Source organism: Hirundo rustica, chromosome 11 (genome assembly GCF_015227805.2).
Source record: "Hirundo rustica isolate bHirRus1 chromosome 11, bHirRus1.pri.v3, whole genome shotgun sequence".
Taxonomy (NCBI): Eukaryota; Metazoa; Chordata; class Aves; order Passeriformes; family Hirundinidae; genus Hirundo; species Hirundo rustica.
In genome coordinates, this window is record NC_053460.1 from 15,578,298 (window position 1) to 15,604,940 (window position 26,643).

The 26,643-nt window shown below is 38.7% G+C and overlaps 1 long non-coding RNA gene across 13 annotated transcripts in view; it reads right to left on the reverse strand.

Moving 5' to 3' along the window:
• Nucleotides 1–26,643, reverse strand: part of LOC120758013 (uncharacterized) — a 209,892-nt gene that overhangs the window by 8,946 nt on the left and 174,303 nt on the right. For all 13 annotated transcript variants that reach the window (XR_005702736.1, XR_009208226.1, XR_005702741.1 and 10 more), the window contains 3 exons: nt 17,532–17,689; nt 16,469–16,524; nt 10,001–10,159 (listed from right to left, as the gene is read on the reverse strand). This is a non-coding gene — a long non-coding RNA (uncharacterized LOC120758013). The remainder of the gene's footprint in view (nt 1–10,000; nt 10,160–16,468; nt 16,525–17,531; nt 17,690–26,643) is intronic.

Genomic DNA, 26,643 nt, shown 5'->3' on the forward strand with positions numbered 1-26,643 from the left:
AAGCAGAATGATCTTAAATAACAAGGGAGTGCTATGAAATTTACAGCACTTTTAAGATATGCAAATTGAATGCAAGGTATAGACATAAGGGTAATTAATTGTAAATCTAAGAATAATGTTTCTTTGTCAGGGCTGTCTCCATGTTGTGGAATACATTCTAATGTGCCTTAACTCTGAATATTTCTTAAAGGCTGGTCTAATTATGAGATGTTCAGAATTTCAAAATAGTAGTTATTCTTATCATTTAATATAGCTGCTGTAAAGTTTCATAACAAAATTTACTGGTTACATGAAAATATTTTATTTTAATTTTCAAGGATAAAGCACTTGTTTAAAAGTCTAGGCACTGAGTCTTTACCTTGGAAAAAAAATAATATGATGGAAAGAGCTTTTGCCTAAAGCAGTGTTTTGTGGTGCTTTTTATTTGGGTTTTTTCTAAGGAGGAGAAAGGAAAACAGCAAAGAATCAACATAAGTTTAACGTAAATATCTGCTGAATTTTTGACGTTATGATGCTGGGTTTTTTAAGGAATTAATAAAATAATAGAGAATCTTATCATTCCATTATTTACTTAATTTTTTGTTTAATTGAAGTCATTCTTGTGAGCATAACTCAGGTCAACCTTTCCATTGTGACAGGACCATAAAAATTCACTTTCTCATTTTAAAACCTGGCAAGGTTGGAGAGGAAATTTTCCAAGTTTGAAAGGAAATTGATATAAGCTTATAGAACATGTAAAACCTTTTACAGCAATAATTCAAGTCCCTTTCAGTAGCAAGCCTATATATATGGCTGTTCTTCCTGACAGAAAACACAATATTTGAGCTGCTTTTAGCATTTAATTCAGACAAATTAAAACAAAGCTTCTTTAAGGGGCAGCACACCAAACAGTCTTCAAGGATAATGCCATACTAGCCAAGATGCCTTGGGTTTTTAGGGACTTATCAATCCTTGTGTCTTAGCAGAACTTGCTACAGACCCCTGGAAGAGTTGAACAGTGTTGGAGGGCAGAGCATGAGCAGCCAAAGCTCTCTGGTGGTCAGTCATCTGACTCAGAAACACCAAGAGAAGCAGGTAAACCACCTTGGTTAAACCAAAACACAAGGTTTGGGGAAATTATTCCAGTTGGTAACTCTTAAGGTCCAACAAAAACTCCAGTCACAGATATTATCTAACAAGAAAACTACACGGTTAGAAGTATGTGATTTAGATACACACGTAGTAGCACCGCAAAAAAAATGTCCTTATTTTCTCCAGTCATCAGGTACACTCCTACCTGTGCAGGCAACATCCATAAGCCCCACATCAAGGACATGCTTTTCATACTCCGAAGGGAAAAGAGCAAAATGCTTCAAAACCACCTGTTTTAGAAGAGGTGCAAGTGGGGTAGTTGGTCATGGGTGAGCGGTCATCTGGGAGGATTACAGCCCTTTGGGAAAACCATCGTGGGGCATGGACTGGTTTGTGAGAGCAGAGGAGGAGAAAAAGGGGGAGCCCCAGTTCCTCATGCAGTTGGCATTTAACAGCAAAAAACCCCAAACCAATAGTTAAAAATTTGTGCCAGCAGAATCAGTGTATGCTATCTGTATGAGATGAAATGCATTTCAGAAGCACATCAAAGTCTTTGGGAGATAGGGAACAAAGAGAGAGGCAGATCATCTGTGTGGAATACAAAAGTAAATGCTGACACAACCTTGGAAAACGTGTGCATCATCACTTTGTGTCTGCTCTGCCTAAACAATTAAAATATTCTGTTAATAGTTTTTACCTAAGCATAACATGCCATAACTTTAGCTCCCCTTCAGTGACAGTTTGTGCTTGGAAGTTCTGTTATAGTTTAAACAGAGACCTCAGGAAATTTTGAAATCATTGCCAGATATAGAGGCAGATTTCATAACATGAGTTAAATGCATCACATGCTTACATGAGAGGGTCTCTCCTATATAACACTTGCAGAAATTATAAATTCTCCATATGCCAACAGAGTTAATAACTTCCTTAAAGGAACTTTCAAAAATTAAGCTTGCACAGGAATAAGTTTCCAAAACTTTCTATAAGGAAACAGAAAACCAGGGCACTTATTAATGCTAGGATGTAACTGGAGCAAACTGAAATTTTTATCCTTCTTTTCATGACAGCTTTCCTACACAAGGGTTAAACTTTTAGGTACCTGAAGAAAGTGTCAGTGGGAATTCTTACTGACACCTTCTTCTCTAGCTTCTTGAGAAGGCAGAAAATTGAGTCTGAAATAGTGAAGGTAATGAGAGAACAGTTTGGATAGAAGATGTGCCAAGGTTATGCAAAAATTTCTAAAGACCACTTGAGGAGGAAATCCTAGGAGAAAAACTCCATGGTTTTGATGGAGATAAATGACATAAAGACAGATTTTTCCTTTTCTGCACAGTGCAATGGAAATGGTATTACAGCGCTGATAAAAGATCTGATCTGGAAACACAAGGCTCTTGTTTTCTCCAGCTGCTTTTCTATGATCTGACAAATAAAGGCTATTGTCCTTTCAAAAGCATTTTTGTACATCATAGTTTGAATTGGATTTCAAATGGAGATTATAATTTCTTTCAATCAATTAGTAAAAGATTGTATATCTTAGGTGTGTTGCAGAGGTTAGCCACGGCTGTGTTTGACCCACATTAATTTTTCTCATTAGTCTATGATATCTACCAGAAATTTTACACGCTGTTTTTGCAGGTTGAGTGAACTTTTCAAATTGCTATAATTTTGCCAAAATGTCTGATAATCAAACTTGTGACTGACTGCCCAGAAAATACAAAGTGGCAGAAGAGCCAAACTCTGCTAACGCAGTAACCCTGACTGAAGGTTTAGAGCCAGCACATTATGCTAAGCCAGTTATTTCTGAAGCCATTAATCACCAAAAATATGCATTTATTTTCTGTTTCTTGTCACTCCAAACCTGCTCCTCCAACTCAATTATTGCCAGATTAAACTGTTGTGAAAACAAACTGTGGCAAGCGCTGAACTGTGGCACAACTTCTACTCTTGAATCTCTTCTACTCTCCAGCTTTCCACCAGCTTTTTCTAGCTTAGCAATTGAACAGGGTGAGCATCCTCCTCACCTGGAAATAACAATGGGAGTATCTTGACACCAATTACACAATGCATAGGTTTGTTTTTTTTCTTTTCCATTAAAATTATTCTTGCTTTCATTGAATGAATCAATGGTGAGGTGAACTTTCAGCATTTGGAAGCACAGACAGCAGACTAATAAAGGAGCAGTTCAGGAGGACCCATTCACAAAGTCCACTGCCACATGATGAAGCACCACAAGCTAAACCAGTCCCACCCATTTCAGTGGGACTCCAAAACAGGCAAATGCAGCATCAGGCCTTACACCCTCCTTGTTAAATGGACTTATTTCTAATTACTGTAAGATAGATGGCCTTACAAAATACTCTTTATTCCTAAGGTCATTAAGAAAAGTGGAATTCTTCACCTTGTCCTTAAACTCAGTGGAAACTGCTCAGTTCACCTCTTTCACTTGGCGTATTTAATTATTTGCACAGCTTGAATTAATACTAGGTCTATGTCTGAATGTCTCTGCTTGTCTTACTTGCTGCCAATCACTTCACAATACCCAGAATTTGAGGTTTTCCTGCTGTAGGAGTCATCAGGGAGCAAAATTAGATGAAAACACTTAAGTGAGACGACTAATCTTTCCAATGAACCCTTACTTCAGTTTCCCTTTTTCCCAGCATAAGAATTCATTCCTAGACCATTAGAAGATAGGGAGCAGTATCAGGCAAAATGATACACTGATTCTTCATATTGCAATGGCTTGATGGATCTTTGGTGATTCAAACCAAATTTAGAGAAGTCACATTTACACTGCCTGTCTCTCTAAAACTTGCAACATTACCTGTAGAATAGCTCCTAAATCAGAGCAACATGGACTGCAAAAAGATCACTGAGAAGAGACAAACCAGACTTAAAAAAAAAAAAAAAAAAAAAAAAAAAAAAACAAACAAACAAAAAAGCACCAAAAAACCCACAAACAAACAAAAACAAACAAACGTACAAAAAACCCACAAAAACTAGCACACACCAATTTAAGACTTACCAATTAAAGAAACTATATATTATTGTGCAACATTTTCAAGTGTGAAGCTTGGGATTCCAAGTGTGATCCAATATAAACAAGAGCTTTAGTAAACACACACGTCACTATCTCTTTTTTTTTAAACAAGATTTTCATGTAACATTTCAGATACCAAGCAAGAGAGGGTGAAATGCTACTATGCACAAACCAGCAATACACAGGCACAAAGTTCCTCTGCAGGAGGATCAAACCACACAAACGGAACACAAAAAATAGAATGAAGCTAAATAAAAATAATAAAACAAAAGCTGCATATTAAATTCTTTTCTTCCTTACATCCTTTAGAGGCTGCACGAAGTCAGTGCATTTGCGCAGGATGTAAGTCAGGGCACAAATTGGCCCTTCAGCTCTGAGATTCCTCCAAGCTTTCCCAACAGCTTGCTGAGCGTAATTTGGGCTGGGTTATTTAAAGCTACACAGGATAATACAGTACAAAGACTGGTGTGAACAATAACTCTTGCACAATTTATCACGCAGAGAAGAGCTACTAATCTTTTTAGAAAACAAGGTATTCAAAATTATTTAATGCTAATATTTATGCATCAGAAAGCATTCTAAGCACAAAACAGCCCTCCTCCCCCTCCCCAGCCCCAACATGCATTTGTGAGCATCTTCAGCTACAATACACCATATTTTCAGGGAGTCTTGAAATTATCGTACTGTATGTTGGCATTTATGAAATTTTGTTATTAATGCCACTCTCAGACAAAGATAAGCTGTGTTTACAATACTAATACCTTCCACAAATAATTAGGTATGTATAGCTACACATATAGTCTTCTATACCAGTGATGGCTTAAAACTGTAAATTTAAAGTATATTATTGTAATAAACAGTAATAATAGCAATGATTATAAAAATCAGTTTGGTATGCTTCTGCTTAGCAGAATTATGTACCACACTGTCAGCTGAAAACAGAAAACCAAGACAAGAAGTAACATCTTCTGAACAACTATTATTTTCTTAGCTCTTCTTTACTGTTTTGCTTTCTGTTCTGTGGGTTGTTTTTTTTTTTTCCCTATTACATGCAATTATTTTTAAAATAAAAAAATGGAATTATATCAAACTAAAGGTAATTATGAAATTAGTCTAAAGCAGCAATTCTTCCTAACCAAGTAGATGGGTATCAATCCATCACTGCACTTACCTGATTACTGCTACATTCTTTCAAAATTATAAGTTTATAAAAGTACTGCTGTCTTTGAATAATTTTCAAAGTATCTCATAAGAATAAGGTTTTCTTTAGATGTACACTCAACAGTCTAAAAGTGAAAATCATAAATTTTCATATATCAGACTTTTTTAAAGTATTAAACATATTTTTTAAAAAAAAACTTGGCATAATTCTATTTCTTCCTAAGAAAGCTGGATTCTTCCTTTGGCTCAGTTTGCATAGGTACAATAAATCATAAAAATCCCTTTCCTTTTACTCTTGAATGCAGTACAGGTTCCATATCTAACTCAACACAGTATTTGCTGTGAACTCCCTATTTGAACTTTTTTGCAGCATTCTGCTGCAAGGCATTAAGCCTATGTTTGTTTTGGCACTACTATGGCACAACAGAGAATTAAGCACCTTCTATGGGATCTCCAGCTACAACATTACAGAAGGATAAGAAAATTACATATAATCGAGCAAAGTGATTTTTGCAAATGTTTCCAACTTTCATTTAAATCAAAACATCAAACCTCCACAATCTCCCAGGTCACACATAGTAGGGGGAATGTAGTCACTTGACCATCATTTACCTGGACCAAGGGGTATAGGAAATTGCCCAATTATTTGTTAGATTTAGCAAGAGGGAAAAGGACTTGATATCCCTATCACTGAGAACATTCAAATACATACAACTGCATTCAAAATTGATATAAATTAACTGCAGAACCTTAGCCCTCAGAGTACTCTCTGCTGTCAGCCTCTCCAGATTGCTTAAGACTAAAATCCATTAGACTGAAGCTCAGTGTAGACCTTTCCAGGGTGCTACTGCCCACACATTCCCTTTTTAACAAGTTTATGTTGAAGATAGTTTTCCTGAAGCAAGAGACTCAATTTGGTAAAAGAAATAGCACTGTTATCAAACAAGAGGCAAAAGCAAAAAACCAGTTATCTGAAATTTCTCAAACTCTTTTCACAGCCCCTTTTAAGTTGTCTCAGACTTTATTCCTTATCTCTGCATACTGAACCTCAGTCTGAGTTTTTGTTTATTGGTCTGAGTTCCTCCAAGGAACCTCTGATGGCTCTTTAACGAAGCCATAAGATGAATATCCTCTGAGAAGCTGTTTTCACTGTTTTCTCATAAAAATTATACTTCCCCCCTCTTTCCCTTCATCTTTTAATTTGAAACCAACGCTAAACAGAACAACAGCAGTAACAGCAACCTGGTTCGTCCCACTCCTGTGATTATGGAAATTCCTTCTATTGGCTTCTTCTATAAATATACATGTTTTCTATTACTTTAATCAAGGCTTTTGGTGGCCCTAAGTTTCCAAAATTTGCCATTTCTGTAAGATGATTTGCTAAACTTATTTTTAAAGCAGGTATTAGTAGATTCAGAGATATCGTAGCTACACTGATTTCTGTCCTATTAAAAATACCACATAAAAGTATCTTTTGTGCCTTCCTCATATATTCTGCAAGTATTTCTTTCTTATTATTTTCTGAAAGAGATTTACATTCTTTTTATTTTCTCCTACTCATTCAGTCCTGGACGTTTTTTGTAAGTCTTGTTCTAAACAACTCATGTTCTACTCAATATTCACTGTGCATTTGACAGATCCTGTGCTTTCACCTTTATCTTTGCCATTTCTTACTGAAGTTTTTACTATGTCTCAGAATTCCAACATCCATTCTCTCCCTTTTAGTAGAAATTTTCTAACAATCTGTCTCATGTGTTGTACCCCAAAATGCAGAGCTCTTCACCATGTTGCCTCCATCCTTTATTCTCTGTTGGCTGTCCTAAGCCATTTGAGGGGCTTGTTTATCACTATTAGCACACCCAGCTCAGTGTCCCCCTCTGTTCCCTTGTTTGGGACACAGTCCTTGTGCCACAGTTCTCTTTACGCATCCCTCTGCTGCTTTTACACTGATTGCTTCATGAGTTGATTTTTTTGCCTCTATTTACTTTCTTTTTGTGTCTTTGGCCATCCTGTTTTGTTGAGCTCTCTGCCTGATGACTCCCTCTTTAATACTGCTTCAGTCTCCTATTTAAAAGTCACATTTCAATTTTTATTCAGCTCAGTTTAAGGTGACTACCAAGACTCCCAGAAGTAGGCTCAGGTGCAATCAATTGTCCAGAAGTTGTTGACTTGAGGCTTCCACACACAGCTGGTTAATGAGATAAGAAGAAGAAGGAGAAAAAAAAAAAAAAAAAAGGATGCTGCACCAGGAGGAGATTTAGGAAAAAACAAGGACCTCAGGGTCCACCAGATGAAGTCTATTCATTCTTTCCTAATCTGGACATTAAAATAAAATCCAAAAACTATGAATTAACCATAAATTAGACACAGTTTATTTTCCACTTGGGATAATTTCTTATGTGTTTTCTGAAAAACCTGGTCTGTCTTTTAAATCTACACCATCCTCGCTGCCTGTGAAAGGAAGCCAGTGATCTGCATGACAACACACTTGATCTTCTTCCAATACTCAAAGTCATCCTGAGCTTTCTCAGCAGCAATATCAAATTCCCTTTTGTGTGTGTGTGATGGCTTTTGTTGGAATAGCTTCTTCATTATTAGAAGACAGTTGCTAAAGAATATGTTTAGCAAATTTCTTCTCATTTTTTTCATCAAATTAGTCAGTTGTTCCAGTTGAGGAATTCCAACTCAGTCTTGCTTTTCACATTTTAAAAATCTCTCTTCATCCATAAAACATTTCTTCTCTAAAAATATTGACATTTTCTTACCTAACATCTCAAAAGAGTTTAGAAAATCCAGTTTGAGAGCAGCATATTGGAGCCTAGGCACTAGATTACAAATTGCTATTTGATCAAAATATAAGCCAGATAATTTACATGTTTCTTATTTAAATATAAAAGCTTTCATAAATTTAGAATAAAAATTGCCTTCTAAATGAATGAACAGCTCAGAAAAGCATAACTAGCACTATGAGTGAGGTCACTGCAATGGGTACGAGGGGGGGCCTGATTCCTGGAGGCAAATAAAAAAGTAAAAAAATAAAGACTCTAGTGTGAAAATGCAATCTAAAAAGGTGCTACTTTATGTACTACACATATCTGCACTACAAGAGATATGAATACAAAGGCTGTCAAAGAAGCCTAAAGCCCATAAACACCTCAAGATCATAAAGCTTTCAGCTTTAAGATTTTAATAGGAAAAGCCAAGAGCTGAACTCTCTACTCAGACCAAAGTTTCAAACAGAATCAAAAGATGTTGAACTTCATTACATTTGGATAAAAGTGACAAAAGTGGCTGTAAAGTCTCAAAGCCCTGATTACAGGAGTCCCTTTCGTCTCTGCTGAGAGACAAGACAGATGTTCCTGCCAAGAGCTTGGTGTCAGCCCGACAGGAGAGCATTCCAGGGGTGTCGGCCTCTCACTCCCCTGCCTGCAATGGCCAAGAAACCGTGGCAGGATGGCCAGGAAAAGAGTATGGATTAACATCAATCTTACAGCAACACCAGGTACCAACAAAAACTGCTTCCATTTCTCTGTGCAGGATCTAGTTAACTTGGCTCCTTTTGGACCAGCTTCAACAAAATAAGGAGTCTTTGTTTGAACATCCAAAGTATCAAGGTCAGGACAACAGCAAAGTACAACATCAAGCAACACATTTGAGGGGATGGCTCTGGAGCAGCTGGTTAGCTTCCATGATGAATGGGAATTACAGCAGTTTTCAAGAGACCAACAGAAGGCTGGCAGGGTCCTAATCAGCTATAACATCAGTAGTAAAGATCTAAGGAGACTAGAGCATTTCCAAAACTAGAAACTTCTCTGGGCTTTAGTTTCAATAATTATAGCAGTGACAGCTGGACGGTGTGGGTACATGACTGGAATGGGTTGGAGTTTTTGACATATGGCACTATTGGAATCCTGTCTGTCAGGAACGGAGCATAAAATTACCCCCCAACAACGGGGGCTGCAGCGCGTGTCATCCTGTCTCAAAGTAAAGCAGCAAAGATGGCATTTCTGCAGGTTAACATTCAGCAAATGACAAAATGTCATTCAAGTAATGTTACAGCAGAACATCAGCGCAAAGCGCTGCAGGGTCACAGGGGCAATTTAAGTTAACTGGAGGAAGCACATCGGCATGCCTGGTTTTCCTTCTGCTAACTAAATTTCTGGCTGCTCTTATCCTCCTGGAATAACCATTTGGTGCTGACGCTGCGAGAAGTGGCCTCACGTGGCTTGAAAGAAACTCCAGGTGTCCTGAACAATAATTTCAGATAGTTACTTCTTCCTAAGTGTGCCTCTGATAAGGTCTTTTTCCATTCTGCATGTTCAAGCTCATTTAAAACTCACACACACCCAGAGAGAGGGTAAGCTCTATCCTCCCCCATTAAAAAGCACCATGTAGTGGCCAGTAATTAATTTTTCTTTACATTCTACTTATTAAAAATGAATGTAAAAACTCAAGCAAAAGATGTTTGGTATAATGAAGTGACACAGACCTGTTTGTCAGCCAGACCATCGCTCTGCACAAGGCCTGTTTCTGCTAGGAAGGATAGTCGAACTATAGGTTGTCAAGACAGAATTTTATCTCACTTTTCCATAAGCTCTGAACTGTGCATTCTGAAATTAAACCCTTTCATTACCACTCCCCATTCCCTGTCATGCCTGTTTCTGTTGCCAAATCTGCCATTAAGGGCAGGGGTTTTTTTCCTAGCATACACACAGAAATAAATTTGCTTACCTGCAATTGCCAGGCCAGAAAGAGAAACTATTTATTTTTTCCCCCTTCTTGGGATTCTTTTGTGGCACAAAACCTCCTCAAAGCTGGAAGCAGCCCATTCCAAAATGCAGGAATTTGAGAGGGTCTGTCTGAAGGCCACCGTGCATGAACGAGGAACTGCTGATAGGGAAAGAACACACACATGAGATGACAGTGGGAATGTGTTACCAAGCAGAGACGTTGCTCAAAATGCAGGGATGGATCCCAGAAATCCAACTAAAACTAGTAAGGGGATTTTAGGAAGGAAAGGAAGGATTTCCTTAAATACAAGTTCAACATAAGGAAGGTTAAAAAAGGTGCGGGCCCACAGAGGAGAGGGCAGAGGAGATTCAGTGACAAAGAGGGAGTGAAGGTACTGAGCGTTTTTCGTTCTACTTTTACACTGAAAGTCTGGACACAGGTTTCCACGTCCCTGGAATACAGGCTGTAACATGGGAAAACCTCATTAAGTTGTTTGCTTACTTAACAGGAGGGTGGTCAAATACTGACCCAAGGACCCAGTGAGGCTCTGTCCTTGAAACAAAGCAAAACTGAACAGGACGTGGTCCTGAGCAGCCTCGTGGAGCTGGCCCTGCTTTGGGCTGACCTATACACCTACATTCTGATAGGATTCCATGCTGAAAAACAACAAAGTTTAGAAAACACCATGGTAACACTTTTAATTGGTGCTAAAATATCTGCTTTAAACCAGTAAAACTTCAGAATTAAACCTGAAGTGTGGGGTTTTTCTGGACACACATAAACGGGCTTCCACAGCATGAGAAATTTTAGGTAATACACATTCTAGTAAGAGTGACTAGTAACTCATGCTTATTTTCTACCTTACATGCCACAATAAGAAATTTGCCAGCTAATGATGACTCAGAGGAAATAGATGCCATTCAAAGGATAAACAGAAACACAAACATATTTTAATTCCAAAGTATCTTATTAGATATTTTTTCACAAAAAATGTGGGCAAAGTCTTTCAAGCAGAATTGCTACAGGCGAGCTCTATCTTAAATTCTAATATTTTTTGTAGTTTGAAGTACTGTGGACCTCTTTTCTCACCATCCCTTGATATTCTGGGTTGTCCCCTCCTGGTCTTTGTTCATGTCTCGGAGAGCTTTCCTCACATTCATTATATTTAAGAAGGAGAGAGAGGACGAACCTCTTTATATGGTAACATGAAGGTCATTTCACACACACACACACATACACACACACAAAAAAAAAAAAAAAAAAAAAAAAAAAAAAAAAAAAAAAAAAAAAAGCAGAGAAACTGGAATAGGAAAGAGAATGACACCCAGAATGGTAAAAGTAATAAGCAGGATAAGACAAATACAAGGGTCTACTTTTTGCAGATACTCTTGAGTGCTAAAAAACAATGAACTTTGGTTTCCAGTACATTTAGTGCTCTGTCCTAAGGAGGGTTCTCAAATGTGTTAAAAAATACCATATGGGGCTTAGTGTTTTTGATTGGAAATGCATTAATGTGGGACAACTGGCTTTTCCAGAAGAAAGAAATTTCTAACAGGAGAGGGCTGTTATTATTTATATGAGCTGAGATCATCCCTTTTTACTTATTCATTTAGACTGATGCCAACTAGAGCTGAAAACAAGCATTTCTTCTTAAAGAAATTATGAAATTACTGTAGACTTTGATCTAACATCACCCAAGATTTCATTTACAGGGACTCACAGCACAAACATTAGTCACTGGAAACATGTACTACATTGCATATCTTACAATACACAAAAGGAGAGAGAAGCCTATTTGATCAAAATATTTGGAACCATAACCTGAAGTCATATTTGACAGAACTGACTTCTGTTTTTTCTACTTCAGATACTTACATTAATTATTTTCTAGTAGAAAGTGGATCACTCAGAAAGTAGAAGGACTCTAAATACTCATATCCCTTTGGCTTCTTTCCCACCATTGTAAAACATGTCTGTCCAAGGAGCTGTTTTTCAAAAATGCGCACACACAACTACATGCTCAAATAGACTGTACATTTATTTGTTTCTATTTGCAAATATTTGAACTGTGCTTTTTACTACCAGATTTGGCATACAGTGTTTGCAGCTTAAAAATCTCCCCTTGGGCCTGTAAGGCTATCCTGGTTGAGGGAAAAAAGAAATCAAGAAAGAATCAAAGAACAACAGCCCTCAAGCCACATCATACAATGATTAAATATGAAATACATATAACACCCATAAAAGAAAAGCACAAAAAGCAGATTAACAAGATACTCAACTCCATCCAGTTTAACTGAAACACTGAGTCAGGATAGTGGCTGAAAGTCGGTGTTGGAAGACACCAAAGGTTTATAACAATGGCCAAAACAAAAAGGTTATATTCTCAGAGCAGCTTGCTCTAAAAGAGGGCATGCTATCATAGTTTGATGAAGAAACGTGAAATACAAAGTGTCAAACAGAAGAAAATGCAATCAGTTCACTGATCCTACACTGAAGAATTAAAGAAGGCAATAGCCTTGAGGAATGAAGGCACCTCTGATCTTTTGCACAGCATGGGCTGCCTGTGTTCCCCTTGTCAAACAGTAAATAATCAAAATCAATGGGAGGTATAAGAAGTCTGAAAAACTCAAAGGAAAAATAATTTCCCAGATATACCAGCAATAAAACTCATTCCTGTGTTATATAATTCTAATTATTAGCAAAATAGAAAAGGCAGAGACCCAGACTAAATTTTTTACTCTGTATTTCACTGATACCTGTGAGCATTTGTGGTGTTCTGAGGTTATATTTTCAGCTCAGTATATTCCCCTGAATGATCTTTTTGGCAGAACTCATCTTCAGCCCTGTGGGGAAACAAGTCAAACCCCCAGGAGAGCTCAGCTTGGGCAAAGGTACTGAGGGCACCAGCATCAGTCCTAATACTTTCTGACCAAACACAGCCAGATTAACTTGAAGGCCAAAACTCTGACACACATCAAAAGGATGGATAAATTCTCACATCTAAACCCAGTGCAACAGGATAATTTGCTACTGTGAAAAGGGAAGCCCCTTTCACTCCTCTGGATCCCCTTCCTCATCTCACCTTCTGCCATCCAAATTCGCAAGCGTAAGAAGAGGAGGCACAAGTTTTGACTACCACAGTGATGCCAGAGATCACAAATATGCCAAAGTCCCAGGCTTCTGAGTAAGGCAGACACACAGGACATAGCAGAGAGCACCAACAGGTATACATCTCAGTCCAAGTTAAAGGGACTGGTTCCTCACCCCACCTCCCTCCATATGGGTTTGGGGTAGGAAAAACTTAAGCAAATTAACTCCTTGAAAGAAGTGTATCCTTAATATTCATATGTGAGTGAGTAGCTGTTAATTATCAGCCTTCTTCTGCAATGGTAGAGTGCCTCTGTGTGTCATTTTGGTGGGCTGGCTTGAACCACCACACACTGACATGAAATTCAGGGGTAACTGGGCTTTCTGTTCCCTGAAGTCAACAAAAGCTTAGACTATTGCTGAGATGATGACAGCTGCCAGTCTCAAGGGCAGAGCTTTGCTCATGTTGCTCTTGAAATGAATGATGAATAACATTAGAAACATCCTCATTGATACAGGCTAACAGTTGCTTTTATTTTCTAGAGCAAGGACTGCAGAAGATAGAGAACATGGCCCTGGAAAACACCATGGTTTGAGGCTGCATCGTGGGCCCCTCACTGTGTCAGGCAGCTTTACACAGAGCCCAAGAGTAATGGAATGAAGGGGGAAAGAGGCCAATCCAAGAGGTAGAAAAGCGTCTCTTTCAGGACAGTTGTGTGTCTCCTCAACATCTCTCTGACTTTCTCCTCTCCAGGTCCTACTGGAAGATGAGCCACTTGACTTGGGCACACCTTTGTTATCAGTACAGCATTCACTAATGATCCTGGGACTGCTGAACTTGTCTCTGCGTCTGGACATCCTGCTAAGTGAATAACTTCGAAGGCAGAGCTGTTTAGTAAATCTGTTAAGATAACTGGGCCTAATCCAGAACACCTAAATTAGGAAGCCACTTCTGCAGTGTCTACCCAGAGCACAAGGTTCCTGAAATAGCATCTAGGAAGAGTCTGAATACTCCTGGATATTCTCCAAAGTGGGAGACCCTAGATGCTAAATACAGCCTTGGTGCTGGGGTCACCCTGCCAGCTGAGACGCTACAAGAGTGTTGTCATGTTTAATACCATCTACGTTTCTGACACATCAGCTGAGCCCCTGGGTGATTTCAAAGAGGCTAATTATAACTACCTCTTCCTCTTACTAATGGTGCCACAAAAGAGTAATGACCACACTTGTTCAGCAGATCTGGCCTCTGGGGAACAGGACGTTCAGTGACTCAGCAGCCTCCCGCAGCCCCGTGCGTGCTCAGAACCTCTAACAGGCTAGGGCTGAGATCCCTGCCCAGTGCTCCATGAGCCACTTCATGGGCTTCCAGTGCTTCCAGGGACAAGAAGACACAATAATCTGCCTTCCCAGAACACGGGACCCCAGTCTAGACTACATCCACCTGTCCCCCCATGATTTACAGCGTTTGTTTCAAAATGGCATTTTCCGTGCGTGCAGGAATAAAAACAAGCAAGCAAACAAACATCGATGTTTCAAACCACTAAAAAAAGCCTGTAGACAATCTTTTCAAAAGACCAACATCAATATGCAGTTTGTAATTGTCTTGTCACATACTGTATACTGACTTTCATGACTTTTCCCACAGTATTTCAGAGGCTGTTATAAATGCCAACACAGAAGGGAAGTGGGTGTTTCACCTCTGACTAATGGCAGCATTTACTAGCCTGAAGATCTCTTCTTATATCCATCTAATAAACTGGTTTGTCAGTAGATAATACGAAATTCCATCTGACACACTTGAAAACTAAGTGCCAGACTCAGAGTATATTTCCGTTTCAGTACACAAGGCTTTATCCATGGAGCTCCTATTAGCTCCTGCAACAGCACCCATTCATATCAAAGTGGGAGCAAAGCCCCGGGTGAACACAGCCAAGGCTTGCACAAGCCCCTGGGTAGAATAACTTTTAAGACAACCTTAGGATTTTTCTGCCTGATTTTTCTTGCAAACACAACAGGCCTGGAAACTACCGAAGGCCTGTTGGACGTATCAGAGGTGGGTGGAATTCGATTTTGCTCATCCTTTCAAAATGCCTCTGAGGTTTGTAAATATTCACTGTGGTGCTAAGGTTTTGAGAAAGCAGTTATGCAGCAAATTTGAATGATTAATGATCCAAGACATTTTAACACATTATTTCTCTATTTTCAACATAAATAGTGTGTAAAGGGTGTTTAAAACCTTAATGAATCGAACTATATGAGTAAATAATGTTAATCATTTTAATTGCCCAGTAGTCTGAAATTAGATTTAACAGTCTGATAATGTATAACCTTAAAGGAATACAACCCTGCTCTATAAAAAAATCCCTTCCAAGCCAATTCTAATAATTTCTATTTATCTTTTATGACATTAACTGTTCTACCAGTCTGCCGACAGACAGCCTTACGCTCACATTTGGTTTAAATGCAGCGCAGTACAGTTTTTCATTATCATTAACGTGCTCCTGGTGGGCAGAGTGCAATGCAGTGGCACTGGTCACACTTCATTGCTTTATCTCATATGACAAAGAGAGATGATGTGCTTCAGCCCAGGCCAGAAGATGAAAGCGAGAGGTGGCCATGGCAAACTCCCCCTGCTGCCGAGGAACCGCGGCCGGGCCGCGCCGTGTGACTCGCTAACAGCACGAAGGGGCAGACAAATAGATTTTCCTCTATATTTATAACCAGCATCATTCTTCCTTTCAGGCCTTTCAGTGCAGGTAGCTGTTTTATATGAAATGAACAATCTTTATAGACGTACCAGAGCTATAACAAGGCTGATTTTCAGCGAGGCTGAGGTATATAACTCTTACAGAATTGTCAGGCTTCTTGCTCAACAAATCAAGCCTAACTTATGATGTTTGCAGTGTAATTTTTATTCCTGTTTGACTAGCCAACTACCCAGTGGTAATAGGATGTTAGAAAAGGGCAGTAGCAATGTTTGTACATGCCATGATTGATAGGCAAACTCTGCATTTTTCATTTATATCTCCTGATTCCAAATCAGTTAAGTTTAGGAAAAATGAAACAAAATGGCAAGAAAAATGCTTGCAGATTGCAGCCCAGCACTCTCGTAGATCTGAGTTCAGCCCACATCTGCTAGGATTGTCTGGAAACATTAAGATATCTAAATGAAAATCAATACTATATGTGCCAGCATTTACTACCAAGAACAAGTATCAAGAGACCTCAGCTAATCAGGCTTTCAAGCTTGTACTTGAGCCATAGTCTGAACCCCAGGGGTGTCCTAATTGGCCCAGACTAATCATAGAAGAGTTAAATTTATAACCGGCAAAGACATCTTGTTTTTCTTACAAGTCATCATTTTGAAAGGGAAAGCCTCACCTGTGTGGTAGCGACGTGTGGTGAGAGCCACCGGTCATGCGAGAGCTGCTGCTCACCTGTCAGAGGTAAAGGAAAGACTAATTTACTGCCCTCCATAAAACCAGTCAGGCACATTTAAGCTTTTGGTGGGTATATAGTGCTATCAAACCTTTCACGTGAACTGCATATTTTCTCAACTTAAAAGCTCGGCACTTAACACTCCTGCACTGGGAGAAAGAAGGTTTATATTTTAGAGGTAAAAGACCCTCCATGCACTGTGATCTCCTAACCTAATTTTTTAAGCCAGCTAAATACGTGTATTTCCAAATCAAACACTGTGGGTAGAACTTTGTTTTCTTTTTCTTCTGCAGTGAATGCAGTTGTGCACAGAAGCCAGCACACAGAAGTTCAGTTCATAAGGTTCGAAGACAAACATGTGAATCATTTTTCTATACTAAAAAAAAAAATCTTTATCCTAAAATAAAAGTGTGCACGATATCTTTTGGAATTTTTGGAATACTCTTAAACTGTACCGTTAAAAATTATACTGCATCAGGGGATTGGGTTCCTAATATTTGTATTCGGGATGCCAAATGAGAGCAGATTTTTATCCTATTTTCAACAAATTAAACACAAATATGTAAAATGTTTATAAAACTCAGTCCTCTATTTTGGGCTTATTTTAAGCAATTTAATAATTCTGCATAGATTTCTTTAAACAGAACAAAATAAAATGATGAATTAAGCCTGGAAATGCATAATCTAATGTTTTCCAGCTTCCTTCAAAGGCATATGTAAACATCCCTGGAGATTCACATCTACCAGAAGCTTAATAGCATTGTTTAGATTCTTTGTGTCCCATACGTTAGATGTATTTTTAATGTCTACCTCTTAAAAGAAAACAAAAACTTGTCAGATACTGTATTCCTCCTCACCACGGTTAATGGTTTCCTAGACAGTGCATTCATGGAGACATCCTGGCACGTTGTGATCAATGAAAGCTTGTTTCTCTCATGGCATGATGTTCCCCTTGGATTCTCATCTCCCACCAGTGCCTGCTGTGAAATTTTGTCAGTTCTTTTACCTCTAAGGAGCTCTCTTGTCCCCCACGCTGTAAGCTACTGCGTTATCTTCCTGAATCAGTCTTCCTGTCTCTGCTGCTTCACCTCCCACTTCTTGTGGGACACGAAGGCTATCTTCATCTTCCCCTTCAGTCCTGTGCCTGATAACTCACTGCTCTCACTGTGCACAGAACAGAACAAGGTAATGAACAAAACAAAGCAGGTAAAGAATCTCAGCCCAACCCACATACAGAAAGGCAAGCACAAGTCTCTCCTAAACAATTCTATTATCTCACTCTGTATTTCTAAACTTGGTGCCACTCATGCCAGTCTGCAGGAAGGTATCAGAAAGCATTCCTAACACAAAATTAGGTTCAAATATACAATCAGCCTTTGCTATACTGCTTCCCCCCTCAAAAATAATTTAAACAAAAATACTTAGTACTTCTTTGTATCTTCAGAACACTTTTGGTACAAACTATTGATTTCTCTTCACCCCAAACAATATTTCACTCTCATAATGTTTCAAACACTTAAGAAAACAGCAATGACGCTTACACCAACAGAATTTTCCTCTTGTACAAAACCACAGCTCTTACAACTCCACTTTCTGGCTCTGACTGACATTGTTTAATAAATCCTTTTGGAGCGGTTTGGGGGACTATCATTTCCAATTCTCCTCTCTGCTTCTCCACCGGCAGTTGTCACACATGTGACAAAACAAAAATTTGTTCTGCAGCTGCCCCACTTCATTACCAATGGAAGATTTTATTTTTTTAATTAATGCTTTTGATTGTGAACTAAGAATAATTCAAGTGCAGTACCATTTAAGAGCCTCATCCACCCTGGCAGTGGCCAATGCTCCCAGTGAGATGTTGAAGGGGGAGGATGCGGGGAGAGCCTGGACCTTTGTCTGCAGAGGGTGAGCCCAGGGGAGGGCCCAGCAGCAGGTGGCTGAGCTGCAGGAGGTGGTGAGAACGCTGCACAACATCAGAAAGGCTGAGGAGGAATTAGACAGCTCATTCCAAGCACAACCTGCAGTGCATGCTCAGACCACAGCCAAAACCGCCTCCACCAGGACATGCAGCAGGCAAGGGGGCCAATAATGCAGGAGAATGGAAGCTTCCAACACCAAGGAGGAGGAGACTTCCCCCAGAGCCAGAGGCACCCTTGCAGAACTGCTCCACTGCTCTGCAGACGGAAGATGACCTATCACATCAGGAACAATACTGGAGGATGAGTAAGGCAGTCTTTTTATTTTTATTTTAATTTGGGTGGCTTTTACTTTTACCATCTATTGAATGCTGCTGCAAACTCCTGTGCTATCAGTAGTCTTATTCCAGGAGTTCAGAAAAATAATTCAGCACCAGGAATCCATTACAAAAAAGATCTTACCTCCAGCTATCTTCAGCTAAAATCTTAGTCCAAACAAATCCAACACTGAAAAATCAAATTGATTTCAATGAAATCAGGATTTTATTCCATGTTTGTTCTGGTATTATTCTGGCTGGACTTCTTGTAAAAAAGGCAGGTGTAAAGAACCAGCCTTGCACACATTCAAGCTGAACTGAGCAGAAACTCTACACTGTTGCCACTGTAGGGTTCTGTTTCATCCACAGACAGACACAAAGAAAAGAAAATTTAGATATTTGGATGAAAAAAAGAAGTAAGACAAATACCTCTAGATACAGCATTACAACAAGGCAAAAAGTCTAACTCTGCTGTTGGAGGGTGTTCCCCCCCTTTCTCTAGTTTTGCAGCTTTGTTGAGCTGACAAGAACATTTTGATGCATGAGGAGCAGACACGATTGCCCCAAGGCAACGAGGACCACTCCCTGTGCAGCAGCCCCTGCGACTCCACAGAGGGTAAATCAGCCCCAGCAGATGGAGGGCTCACTTGTCAAAGAGGAGCCCTGCACCAAGCCTGCTGGAAGGAAAGTTGTCTGCACGTGGTAGAGAAAGGTGTACAAAAGTCCTCTGCAGAGCTGTGAGCAGGGCCCAAGTCACCTCAAACTCTCATTGAAAAGATGATTGATTCTGCTCTATTTTGCTTCTTCCAGCAAAACATTGCAGGATGTTTTCTCTGCTGCTTGCCTCCAAGTTTGCTGCATTTGTTTGCCAAGTCCTGGGGTTGTCAAACGAACATGAACTCCCTCTGACAGTGCACACCTATTTTCCTTGTGTTGCAAATCCTCCTTTTCACTAGCAGTGCACAGCACAAACACACGTATAATTCTGCTCATTTTCATGTGATACCGAATGAAACTACTTAAAGCTTATGCCAAATTAACAATCTTTTCTTGGCAATTTCACACCAGGATTCTATGCCAACTTCTGTTTAACAAGCAATGTTATTAACAGAGAAAATAAGTTTTTTTGTTTCTGCTTTGATTTGCCTACTTGAATCTACTGGTGTAGTGTTTTCCCATGCATGTGCATATCTAAAAACCTAACAAGGGCAAACAGCTCTATTATTTCCATAAAAATTGCTACTGCACAGCAGCTCTAGAAAGCCTAGATTTTGGGGGTTATTCTAAATATATTAAAATCAGTATTCACAACAGAGCTTCAAGGCACGAGCTTCAGAGTCTCCTCTAGACTGCACCATCACACACTCCAAGAGCTGGCTTTTCTGTGAGGATCTCGCCTCTTAGTGCTGTTCAGGAAGTAGAGATGAATCAGAAATGAGATTTAACCAGCCAACAGATTACTCCCCTGGCACGGGGAACACAGTGCTGCTACCGTGCCAGCTCTCCTCCTGCCACCCACCATCTCAGCATATGGGGTGTGTCAGGAGTAAAAAGGCAGCAGAACAGCTCCGTGCTGTATTTCTTCCCCCCTGCCCCCTCCAGCTCAGCGAAGTCGTCGGCACTACTGGCAGCTCTCAGAGCTGCCTACCAGCAGTGCAGAGAATACAAGGTCAGGCAGGAACGCAGGAAGGGAATGACTCTCCCTCTTCTCCCTGGCCTGAGCATCAGTGCCTGATTAAAATGATCCTCACGAGCTCAAGAGAATACTTTATACCGTATGCAACCGAAAACAAAATTTTACAAAATGTTCACGCCGTTCATGGAGGAACATACAATCAAATCACGAGTGATCTGACACCTTCTGCTTGCCCATTTCTTTCTTCAGCTTTACTTCCAGTGTTGTTAAACTGAGTTAAACGTTTTTTACGCATTCGTCTCTTTTGGTGCTATTTTTACTAAAGCAAAATCCTTAAATATTCTGTGTATATTTTAAGGGTCCCCGAGTTGTACAGATGGGCTGTTCCTTTGAAATGAAATTATTTGGACATTAACACTTGCCATTTCTCTCTGTGTGTATCTAAGACGTCTTCTAGAGCCTCTCTCTACACTGTACAATGCACCAAGTCTGAACATAGAGCACATTTTGTAGAGGGTCCACAGCTGAGCTCAGTGACCTAAAGCTGCTTCATATCACTAACCAGATTTCAACTTGCATTTAGAGCAGGTAGGGTTCATGTCACCTCTCAGTAAAGGCACTTCTACTGCTCCTTTGCTTGTATTCAATGTGTTTTGGGCATAGTAAAGATTTTTTATAGCCTACGAATATATTCAGTAATGAAGGCATAATAAATCTGAAAGATTGCCAAACTTCATTAAACACAATCCTAAAAGTTGAAATAAACACAAAATTGATAAAATAACATAAAATAATATTTGGCTGTTGTTTGCTGAAATCTGTATTATTTTCAGTTTTAATTGTCCTGAAAAGGAGGGTCATTTGCTCAGGCTATGTAAAAAAGGGGGCTACCAAAAAGTTCTCAATAAAAGGCTCCATCTCACTGAATTTCTGAAGACAAGAAATTTGTCTTTCACAACTCCTGGAGGCTGAGATGCATTATTAAAGAACAGATACTAAAGTACTGGCTGATTCTGCAAAACGGACATGATATGACATAAAAAGGATAGAGTCAATTTAATATCATCCTTAGGTTCCAGTGTTAACAATTCATTAATTAATTTTAAATGGGGTAAGCCTGTATCTTTTACCTTGATGACCTAGGAGAAATCTGAATCTGGAACATTTCCAAAAGTACAGGCGGAAAAACAAACCAAAACAAAAACCTAAATACTTTTAACAGAAACTATGATTTTACAAAGTTGATGGCATATGAAAATGTTAGTTTCTTGACTGCAGCCTTGAGAGCTGATTTCTGGGGGAAAGTAAGTATTTTTACATTTTCTTTCCTCTAAGGCTTATAGTAAGGAGTGCAAATAGTGCTCTTTATAATATTCTGGAAAGTTAATAGTGGCTATCAGAATAATTTTGTATGTGGCAATAAACTAAAAATAACTGAATATCAAGTGGTGACTTTAGAGTGACAACTTGCCTAAGATAATATAAATTTCTTAAATGTTCATGAACAAAAATGCTACAACTACTTCAATAAAGTGAATTTTACTCTGGATATTAGCTGTCACATGTTCTTACTCTATTTCATAGAACTTGCCTGAGTCTAAATATTATTTTGTGATTTTGTCTCTACTTCTCATAATTTCGTATAAATTCTTTTTTTTTTTTTTTTTTTTACCTAAAAAAACAGTTCTTTGTCCTTGGCTAAGCAAAGGCTCCACACCAAACATTCAATTTTTTTCAAAGCAATCCTTAGGCAGCTGAACTTTGCAAGTATCCAGTATTTCTGAAAATCAAATTCTTTCTTCTCTAGGCAAAGCTTATATTATGTTACATCAGTTTAATTTGCCTGAGTCTAATCGTCCTGATTTAGCTATGTATATATATCAAACTGAATTGCAGCCACACCACTCTGCAGTGCCAGCAGAAGGTCCTTCTGCTGTTAATCATTGCATTCCTGGGTTGGGAATACCCACTCAGTACACAGCCCATGGTGCAGCATTCCACTCCTCAGCCCTGCTCAAGCAGATTGCTCACAGATCGCCTGTCCTCTTGTGGGTAACTAATGTCCTCCGTGATTTTCAGGTTCAGCAGTGGCATCCCTGGCAGAAATGATTCTTTACAGACAGCAGATAGAACAAGTCACATTTAGTGATTCTTCTTTATTTTGCCCTGCTACCAACTCCAAGACTACTGCTTCATTTGATCATTTCAGGCCTTGAGAATCAACCATAAATTGTTACAAAGAAGGAAAAGTCTTTCTATAGCTTATGCAAATCCATGAAGCTTACACAAACTTCTACTCACATGCTAAAAAAAAAAAAAAAAAAAAATCTTCCTACCCATGAACATCTTTGGAAGATCCACAAAGAGAAAGGCAGAAATGAAGGTGCTAAACAGTAGTTTGAAAAGTGAGGAAAAGAAACCATAAGGAATGAGTCCCCAGGAATCAGAATAATGGAGTTACTTCAGTTCCAGGGAAGGTTATTCACAGCCGCCCAAGCTGTCTTTTAAGAGAAACTCTAATGTTTTATCTCTTTGCAGAGAAGATAGAATATTCTGGGCTTAAATGCCTGCAGACAGTTAAATTCTGTGTTACAGGAGAAAAAAAAGAAAAACAATAAAGATGGATAGCTTTGACCCCTTCAAACTATTTTCTGCACTTCTCATATTACAATTGGCATCAAACACAAAATTACTAAGGCTTTTCATCGCTTTTTTTCTTTTCATTAAAAATGTCCTTGGCTGCATTGAGTTTAAAATATCACAGTGCTGAAACAAACCAAAAATTTCTTAGTAATAGCAGCCTGAATGACAGAATATTAGCACCTTTATCAAACGGGAAATTAACACAACACTGGATTGCACACAGTTTTTAAAACAGATTTGACTAAGGAATCATTGTTCATTAAGCCAGTGCCACAGGAGAAGTGTCTCCACAATTTTAAATGTAATTAAAAAGTTGACAGGACATACATTTGAAGCACCCACCACTGAAATTCACTTTGATTTCTGTATTTTTCTGATGATGTTTGGGGGTTTTGTATGCTCTGGTACAAAAAAAAAAAAATAAAAAAAAAAAAATTCTAATGTCATTAGTCACTGGCTGTTTTCATATCACATTCACTAGGTTCATAATCTTGTTCTGCCTTTGCACATCATCACAAGCATTTTACAGTAGTTTGATAAAAGTCATACAGTCTACTCTCTCAACCAGTACACTTTCTAAAAGGATGATAGTCCTGATGTATTTATAACACGCAGCTGTGCCACAAAGCTCCTGTGCAGCATACGGGTATTTCCTTTCATTGTCCCCTCAGAAATACTTTGAGAGGCCTCTAAAGTAACCTTCTCCATTTCCTTTTGAAAAGGGGGAGGGGAAGAGAAAATTTCCACATTGTGGCTTCAGTCAGGCTGAGGACACGACTTGTGCAATCCCAATAAATCAGAGCATTCCCGTGTGGCAGAAGCAACAGGGGAATAGTGTAAGAGCAGAGCTGCATGTTGACCTAAGCAAGAGCTTATCGAGAAATGATGTCCCCTTAAACAGACTCCTGTAGAGATGCTCTGCATTTCCTCTGACAAATTGTAAGCGCTCTGCCTGTAACATTCCTAACAAAATAGGGCTGATTTAGCAATGCACAAACTGCCCATTATCCTGCTGCATAAAAAGGCCATTTAAAGCAAAGCCTTAGGACACTGCCCCACTGGAAACAGTACATCTGAAAAATTATCCCCATCTCATGCCACCAAAGCTGTTAACTACCCTAGGGAATATACCTCATTTACAATACAGACAAATGTTAACTTTAATGAGTTTTAAAACTGCCATTTTTCTTGTTTGACTTTGATAACACTCAAAATCTTAAGCAAATACTTGGCTATCTTTTCACCTGGAGTACTATCTAACTGATATTGCCACGGCATCTGTTTTTAACTGTCCGTGTCTTTCCCCTACTCAAGTCACAGGGCTGTGCTAAAGTGCGATTAAAAAGTACATCCACTCCAAAACAATTCTGCAAAGATTAAACAATCTATTTCAACAAACTGTTCCTCTCTGAAAACTTTGCATGCCAAGATTATTACTTGTCATTATCTTCCCAAGAGATGGAGTACCTTTTTTAAAAGTATCTCTAATGAGATCTACAAATCTATGTGTAAGACAGCTTACTTTATTGTGTTTATAATGATAAAAAATATTTTTAAAAGGTTACGGCTCTTGGGACTGATAAAAACACAATGGGGGTAAGGTCATTCGGAAATGCTAATAAAAGTTTTCATAAAATATGATGACTCTCAAGAAGTAGTGTTGGCCATGAAAAATAACTATGAAAGTCTATTTCCTGTGATACTCAATTTTTCTAGAGCTGTGTGACTCTCCAAACCCTTTATTTGTTCTGTTGGGGCACAGCTGCAGTTGTTGGATTACCCCACATATTCTATCAGCTGATGCAGTGTCTATGCTGGAACTTCGTTTTCCTTGAAACTTGTATGAGAGAGAGAAGAACACGCACGTGCTGTGGCCATTAAGACCATCTCAAGCTCCTCATCTCTCTGCCAGTGACATCCAACAAAGCCTCATTTTAACCATACAAGAGGAAAATCCATGCAAAACCCTTTCTTTTTACACGGCAGAATTTCCACAAGAAATTTTGAGAAATACAGCAAGAGGTGATGTCCTTATCTTCCTTTAAGCTGGTGCTCACTTCCTCCAGACCCACAGGCAGGAGCTGAAAGGAAGTGTCTCTTTCCAAGGAGAATTTCTTAGACAACAAGTCAGATTACTTTAAAAAAATAAATATCAAATAATGGCTTTTCATGTTCAGGCAAAGTACTTGGGAGGAAGCCAATGGTCTCTCTACCAAATTTTCCCACCGCTGACCAGCCTTTAAAAACAACAGTTTAAGAGTAATTTTGTATACTGTTAATGCAGACTATCAACACCTATGAAACTATTTAATACAGACACATGTATTTTTGAGTGCAGGCAAAATTTTGACTCAAAAATTTATGATATTAATTTGATGTCAGCTAATGTTTTATCACAGTAAAATAATTAAATGGAGAAATAAACATTTAGAGTATTAGCAACTTATGAGAGTGTCTCAAATTTGACTCAAACTACTGTGCTAAAATATATGAATTTAAAATAAAACGGTGAATGCTGCATTAGTTTAAAATGCAGAAAACTGTTATTTTAAAACAAACTAAAGTTACACAAATATTTACAATCTTTACATTATCCAATTGTGTATATATTGTATATATTTAGCTTTATTCCATAAAAAATAACATAACCCTATTTTGAAGAGAACAGACCTAAGATCATGTAGGCAAACACCATTTATTTATTTCCTTCTAAGGAATCCTTATAATTAATCAGAAATTAATCCAGAAAAAATAATATAGACAAATATTAAGGTAAATCAACCACCAACAGAAAAGTGAAGAAATGCAGTTTGTGGTGTATGTGCAGATTTCACACAACTTTGACACACCTTTTCAGAAATAAAGGACAAAAAAGCCATATAAAATATTAACACTTTGCATTAATCTCAAATTTATTACTAGTCAGTAGATGGTAATTGCTTGACACTTTCCAGTTACAAACCAACTTACTTGGTCTGCATGTTTTTCCATAAATCCAGGTTTGATTCCCAAACTTGGGTGCTCTACCTATGTCCCTGCACAGACACCAGGTAGCTCCTGAAAAATATATTTAATGGAAAAAAGTCTGTAGAAATTGCACTGGGGGGAGCATTGTTTTTCCTATATTATAGAATTTTATTTTTCACAAGGCAGAAGAGGCAAGGTGAGGATCCTTAGTTACTGTGCATCAGGTTTTCCTCAAGCTTCTTTGGGGTTTAATTTAAAGAAATCATGATGGTGAAGGACACCAAAGGAAAAGGGGAAGAGCAGTAGAAGCAAGGGATGGGGAGAGCAAAAGCATACAAGGCTTTTGGACAAAATGGATAAAGGCTTATTGAAACAAAGATCTCTAAGCAATCTAGATGCCAGATTTCACAGGCAGAAATAGCACAGTCAGTAAAAAGATATCACAGAGTTGAGTTGAGCCCATTCCAGGTTCCTCCTGGTTTATCACTGGGGAAGAAATCCTCAAACAGAAAGTTTTGTTGCCCTTCCCAAGCCGTCACGCAATGCAGCACCTCAGGTTACCTCAGTTGCTTGACAATAAAAGTTGGAGCACTGTACTGGCAAATTTTTAGAGCACCAAACCATTACCAAACTCCAATA